The following is a 7,785-nucleotide window of genomic DNA, read 5'->3' as shown; positions in this document are numbered from 1 at the left end:
AAGCACATGAGAGAGAGTGGGAACTTCCCAGAACATTGTATTGTGCCACGCCCAACAGAAATAACCCAGGTGGGCGACTTTAAAATCAGGATCTCCTCCGTAGCTAATAGCAATTCCCACCTTAGAGTTTACAAAGACTTATGGGTAGAAAAGCCACACTAAGTAATTTACTACACCGCAACTACTCAGAACTCTTTCCTCATTGTTTCTGTGTTATTCATCTGTCTCTGCACACGACCACTGTAGAGACACAGGGCTAAAGAATATTGGATGGCAAGGATAATTCAACAAATTTAAACAAATCCACAGAAGGAACAATGTGTCAGACCCTTCTATGAAAACATATTCAATAATAAATATCCTTCTTTTAAGAAAAAGTATCTTTTCAATTAAAGAACACTAAGAATTATTTGAAGTTCCAGGGTATTCAAATGGTTAATGCACTTGGCTGCTAATCCAAAGTTTGGTATACACTCAGATGCATATTGAATGAGGTCGATCCAGTGATCTACTTTTGGCACATCTACCACAAGCAGCTGAGTAGCTGCTTTGGGTATGTGGTCTGCTTCTCATATATAAGAAACAGCTTTGGGAATGGTCTCTAGCTCATGGCACGCTTGAACCCCACATGTAGCCATGATGTTGTTCACCAGCCTGCCATGATCTACCGACCTTGGGCCTTACAATGGACTTGAATTACTGGCCTGCTATGTGGTTTGGTAACATCGGGACTTGTCAACCTTGTCAACCTTGGGCTTGTCAGTCTCAGCAGCCAGAAGCTGTCTGAGTGAAGAAAAGCCTCTAGCTCCAGTGGGCTGGAAGCAGGAGGCAGAGCTGAAGCTCAAGGTTGAGGGGCTTTCACCCAGACCCTAGAGCCTGGCACTTTGAACTTGGACTTACAGCCTCCAAACTGTAAGAGAATAAACTTCTGTTTGTTTAAGCCATCCCATTTGTGGTATATTCCTTTCAGAGCAGCACTAGGTAACCAGAACAACACCTCCTGAAATGGATGGACATTCACCAATTATTTTGGGTACAGTAACTCTGTATTCCTTCCATCTTCTTTTGATGTTTCCTGGATCATTCAATATTTTGCACATAGAATCTTTCAATACTGCAACACGAGGTTTGATTTTATTTTTATTTTTTTCCAGTTGTTTCAGCTAGAGAAATGTGGAGCATGTTCTTCCCTTTCAGTTTTCTAACTCCAAGTCTTTGTACATTTCATTATAATAACTGACTTGGTATTCTAGAGTTGCTCTTTGAGATCTTCTGTTCAGCTCTTTTATCTTGTCATTTCTTCCATTTGCTTTAGCTACTGCTCTCCATTCAAGGGCAAGTTTCAGAGTCTTTTCTTATATCCATTTTGGTCTTTTCTTCCTTTCCTGTCTTTTTAGTGAACTTTTGCTTTCTTCATTGATGATGTTCTTGATGTCATCCCACAATTCCTCTGGTTTTCAGTTGTTGGTGTTCAAGGGTGTTCTATTCTTTAGATGGTCTCTAAATTCAGGAGAAATATAATCAAGGAGTTGAGTCAGCACACATTAGTTTTCAAAGTGACATATTTCCTCTTCAGCACTTTAAAGAGTTTTTTTTTTTTTTTTTTTTTTTTTAGCAGATTTGCCCAGGATAATATGATATCTCATAATCTTGACTGCTGCTTCCATGAGTGCTGACTGTGGATTCAAGTAATATGATATCTCATAATCTTGACTGCTGCTTCCATGAGTGCTGACTGTGGATTCAAGTAATATGAAATCTTTGACAACTTCAATCTTTTCTCCACTAATAGTGATGCTTTTTATTGTTCCACTTGTATTTTCATTTTCTTTATGTTGAAGTGTAATCTATGCTGCTGACTGTAGTCTTTTATCTTCATCTGTAAGTGCTTCAAAACATCTTCATTTTCAGTGCTTCAAAGTTGTGTCATCTGCATAACACAAATTGTTAACAAGTCTTCCTCCAATCCTGATGCTACATTCCTTTTCATATAGTCCAGCTTCTCAAATTATTTGCTTAGCATGCAGTTTGAATAAATATGTTGAAAAGATACAACCCTGATGCACACTCTTCCTGATTTTAAACCGTGTAAGTAACCCTTTGTTCTGTTTGAAGGGCAGCCTCCTGCTCTATGTACAGGTTTCTCATGAGTACAATTAAGTTTTCTGGAATTCCCATTCTTCTCATTATCATCTATAATTTCTTATGATCCATACAGTTGAATGCTTTTACATAGTCAATAAAACACAAGTAAATATCTTTCTGGTATTCTCTGCTTTTAGCTAAGATCCATCTGGTATCAGCACTCATATCCTTCATTCCATATCCTCCAACCACGTCATTAAGAAGACTCTACTTTGAGGACACAGCTCTTCCCCAGTCGTGTTTTCATTCTTTCTGAACTGAGGGTCTCATTTTCCAGCACTAGGCTGCAACCTAGGACCCATTAAATCAGACTCTACCTGTGAGTCCCTTGATCATCCTGAAGTACAGGTGGGGTTAAGAGCCATTGCTTTAGAATATTGCCAGGCACTTAGTGCTTCATCAGTGTGACCTAATATTATTTTAGTAGCCAGTCATTATATTAAGTACCTGAATGTTTATTAATATTTACTTTTACCTCATATTAGAGATTTAAAATATTACTGATAAAATCTGAGTATTCTTGCTCTCTGTATGTGACTCTTTTTCTTAACACACTTGTTCCCCAAAAGGCAATCTCTGTCATAAATTTATAAAAGCTATAGTTCTATTTTCCTCTCAGTATTATTATAATATCAGTGTTTAATTATTAATCCATGAACAGTTTTCTTGAAAATGTACCTAAATTATATAATAATGCACATGTAGTCCCACAAAAGTTCCCATTCATTACAATGTTGTGTTTTAACTTTCTGTGGTAAGTACATACATCTATTTCATATATTTTTCATTGGTATTACTGAGCAAAGAATCATTTTACTTGTCAATTTCTGATTAAAATCACTCAGTAAAATTTCCCTCTTCATATTACACAGTTGAGAATTCCTATACAATTTGTTCATGGAGTATAGTTGTTTAAGGTGTAAATTAATGCATGTCCAAATTTACTATTAATTGTCAAATGTCTTTACCGATAAAATGTCAGACACAGCTATCTGTTTTAATTGTTAACGTGTGACAATGTCCATGAAAGTTATCTGGTAATGGCTATTACATGATAGATTCATATGAAAATTATCATCCTTTATAGGGAGGAATAGTCTCCCGGGTCAGATTTACTAAGTATGCAGCAAAATGCATTACTCTTCATAAAGCCCTACAATACACAACATTCATGTTATAAAGCTCCCTGTAAAACATTTGGCCCATTTTCTCAATAAACAGGTCAACTCACTGGCTTGTAAAAGAATCAGGGATTGACGCTCCACTAGCTCATCTGAAAAGAAACACAATCATTCAACTCTGGTTAAGGAGACTGAGCCCTGGAATAGGAATCAGAAGAGCAATTCCCCAAATCTCATACCTTTCACACACTACATGTGGAGTGCCTATTAATCATTCAACTTCTCTTAACTGGAAACTGGAGAACAAAACCTGTCACTATTATGACTGTGGTAGCTAACCAAAGTTTGTCGTTGTTATGTTGTTGTTAGGTGCCCTTGAGTCAGCTCCAACTCATAGTGACCTGTGTACAACAGAACAAAACACAGGGTTGTCCTGAGCCTTCTCACAGTGCTTGATATCCTTGACCCCATTGTTGCAGCCGCTGTGTCAACCCATTTCATGGAGGGTCCTTCTCTTTTTCGCTGACCTCCCCCACTTTACTAAGTATGCTATCCTTCTCCAAGGAGTGGTCCCTTCTGGCAACATGACCAAGTTTGGCACTCAGTAAATACTTGGACATGTCAATTATATTATTAATCATCATTCGAATCACTATTAGGGTAATGGGTTTATTGTTGAACTCCAATCCATTTTATTTGATTATATAGGAAAGATAACACTCTAATATGTCCCAGGAAATTTGAAAATAGAATGTATTGAAATCTCAAAATGTTCCTAGAGTCACACAATATACTTTACTTTCCCCTTCTCATATGATTTTTCCTTTTTGGTTTTCATTTTTATGAAATAATCCACAATTTTTTGATGATAATTGAGTAGTATGTTGTTGTTGTTGTTACGTGCCATCAAGTCAGCCCCAACTCATAGAGACCCCTCCTTGGGTTTCCAAGGCAGTATCATTATGGAAGTAGATTGCCCCATCTTCCTTCCAAAGAGTGGCTGGTGAGTTTAAACTGCCAGCCTTCTGGTTAGCAGTCAAGTGCCTTAGGTACTATGCTACCAGAGCTCCCATTGAGTAGTAAGTATACATGTTACTAAATATGTCCCATGAAAAGTCCATTATATAGACACATTCATGCCTGATTTTATCTTGGGTCTGGTCCCATGGGATGAAAGCACAGATATTAAAGCACTCAGTGTGGAAGCCATACAGCTTATGCTCCTACCCTGTGAAGAAAGGAAGGGCCTATTTCACATTTAAAATAGAGTTCTTGTTGTGATTGTGGCTGTAGCCTACTCTGTCCTATACACAGACTAAGCTCCAGAGAATCAGAAATGAATGGCACTCAGTTTTCCCTTATAAACATTCAATATCCATTTTATAAGAATGAAAATAAAATTTCCTTACAGGGATCTAGACAAATCAGAACCTTCAGATCACAGGATACTTTAATTGAATATTATAAAAATCTGTCTAATTTATATTAATAATAAAATGTAAGCTTGATGTGTTCAGATTATTTGCATCTATTGTATATCTAATCCCATATGTACTGCACATTATCTGCCCAGTCCTGACAGCAGTGCAGCTCTTTCACTCTGTCAGCTGTAGATAGACTCAGATGGCTCAGAGACACTAGGAATTTGTCCCATCACACATGAATAATAGCTAAAGCAAGAATAATTCACAATAAAGTTGTAGATCTCTGAGACCCATGAACTAAAAACTTTGGCTCTGCTACCCAATATTTTTAAATGTTTAAAACAAAAGTCCTGGTTACTTAGCCAAAAATACACCGTTAAATTAATTCCAGCTTACTGACAAGGAATGGAACCCAAGATACATCTCCCTTTGAGATCAAGAGCGTCAAAATTTTAAGGAGGGAGTAGACAGAGGGGACAAAATGCAGAATAAACATCAAGAGAAGGATGTGAATCATCATCTTTCACCTTCTGATGTGATATCCCCTAGAATTCTCAACTAACCTTCTGATAGTCTAAGCACCAAAGGGCACCCAATATGGCCTAGCAGAAACGCCACACAGAAAAGCACATTGAATAGGGGGTCCCATCCTGGAGACACCCGGAAGTGAAATTGCAAAGTGAATGGACAGGGGAGAATATATTGAGATGTCCTGTCTCTGGTGTCACACTACCCAGATTCAAACCTGGTTTTAACCTTTTCTGGCCTAGGACCTGGTACAAGTTACAAAAACAGATGATGTACCTTTTTTCTTCCATGAAATGACAATAATGTGTGTTGCTATTTCTTGAGTTGGTTATGTAGAAAAAGGAAATAAGTTACAAAGAAGACTTAGTTCACATTCTACCACTGGGCAGCCTTCAGGAAGCATTGATGATACTGTGGTCATCATCATCATCATCATCATCATCATTATCCATATTATTACCATCTGCAATTTTTCTTTTTCCTACAAGATTATTTTGAAGTGTTTTGGGGCAGGTAAAAGATGCCCATTTCTTGCTCTGGTGAAGAAGTGACTACAGAAGCTGGAACGAGTGTAGAAGAAATTAAACCTCTAAATGAGCTTTCCTGGATCTCTATCAGAGTCAGGAACAGCAATTTCACAGGCCTCTTTAATGGAAACTTTGCACTTCATGTTCTCCCATCTGGCCATCTCAAGTGTGCTGTTCATCTTGGGGAGGAGGAAACAATGCTCCTCAGCTCCGTGTGTGCACAGCACTTACTGGGTTATGCTGGCTGTCTGATGGAGTTTGACCAAGTACTAGGGGTCCATCAGCCCTCCCTTACCTGGTTGGGAATGGAGGTAGAGGCTCCTTCCTCAGAACTGGCAGGATGATAGACTCAGGCATGGACCTCCTGAGCCAAACAACTACTCCTGATGAGAGACACAGGTGTGGAGCTTACTGCACAGGTATGGGGAAACTGAAGGCCTGAAAGGCACAGGCAGGTTATTTACAGTTGCATGGCCTCAAGAGATAAATGTCCAGAGCTCACAATTAACCAAATTGGTCCATATCATTGCAATCTCTGAGGTCTTGCACGAACATGAAGACAAGAAAATGAATGTGCTTAGTATCTCCCCTGCCACCTAGTCTGAGGAGGTAGCCTGCCTATACTCCTCACTTCCAAGTTCCAAGTTTTATATATTTAACTTAAAAATTATACACTTATTAATTTATCTTTTTAATTGTGCTTTGGGTGCAAATTTATGAAAAAAAATTGTTATACATTCAACAGCTCATGCACATTTGATTTCATGGCCACGATTACCATCTTCAGTCATAAAAAATCTGTCTTCCCCTCCCCTCCCTGTGACTTCCCCCTACCTGTGCCCTTTTTTAACTATTGGTAGTTAAAAGTTCTTTTCAATGAAAAAAATCAATGTATTATTACATGTTCCCAAGCTTACTGAACAATGTATATACTGTATGAAGAAGAACACTGCAGGAGCATGTTGGTGAATCATTAACAACTTGTCCCACGCAGATGATACCACCTTGCCTGCTGAAAGCAAAGAGGACTTGAGATACTTATTGATGAGGATCAAAGACCACAGTATTCAGGATGCATTACACCTCAACATAAAGAATACAAAAAATTCTAATAAATGGACAAATAAGCAACATTATGAGAAAAAAAAAATGTTGAAGTTATTAAGGTTTCATTTTATTTTTGTTAATCCACAATTAACGCCAATGAAAGTAGCAGTCAAGAAATCAGACTATGTATTGCATAGGGCATATCAGCTGCAAAAAAGTTCTATAAAGTGTTAAAAATCAAAGATATCACTTTGAGGTCTAAGATGCTTCTGACCCAAGCCATTGTACTTCCAATAGCGTCATATGTATGTGCCAGCTGGACAAAATATATGGAAGTCTGATAGATCAGGTATGTCTAGGCAAGAGGTAGTGCACCCATGACCATGTATAGGATTAGCAAACAACATTTCTACATGCAGATTTGTACTTTTCTTCTCTGGTGACTTCAGGGACACAGCATGGAGAGAAATAACCAAGTCTTATTCATCTCTCTAGTCCTACTGGGCATCCTAAAAGGGAGGGAAGCATAAGAAGTTGCACTGTACAGAGGACGTAATAACCAAGCTTTGTCCCTGTAACTAAAAGAAGGTTAGTAGGATTTAACGGAGATGTTTAGTAGGGATGTCCTTTGCTGTGCCAAGGATGATGTAAGCTCTAAGAAAGAAGAAATCAATGGTAGTCATTTCCCTGCAAGTACTCCATCTGGGATGAACATGGTAGAGAAATAACAAATGTATTGACTGGGTTCAATGGTGGCTAAGTGACATGTGAATGGAGTCTTACTGTCAAGATGCAAACCTACATTCACCATTTTTGACCCTAAAACTTGGTTAAAATATTTCACTTACTTGTGAAATATAAATAATATATGCATCTATATCTTGGGGATATTCAGAAACGTTTGCAGCAGTATATTGATAGAGAACTTCCAGAGGTTCAAGCCGGATTCAGAAGAGGACGTGGAACAAGGGATATTATAGCTGTTGTCAGATG

This window comes from Orycteropus afer, unplaced genomic scaffold (assembly GCF_000298275.1).
Source record: "Orycteropus afer afer isolate SDZICR_OR568_19922 unplaced genomic scaffold, OryAfe1.0 scaffold00991, whole genome shotgun sequence".
Taxonomy (NCBI): Eukaryota; Metazoa; Chordata; class Mammalia; order Tubulidentata; family Orycteropodidae; genus Orycteropus; species Orycteropus afer.
Note: the sequence above shows the minus strand (reverse complement) of the source record.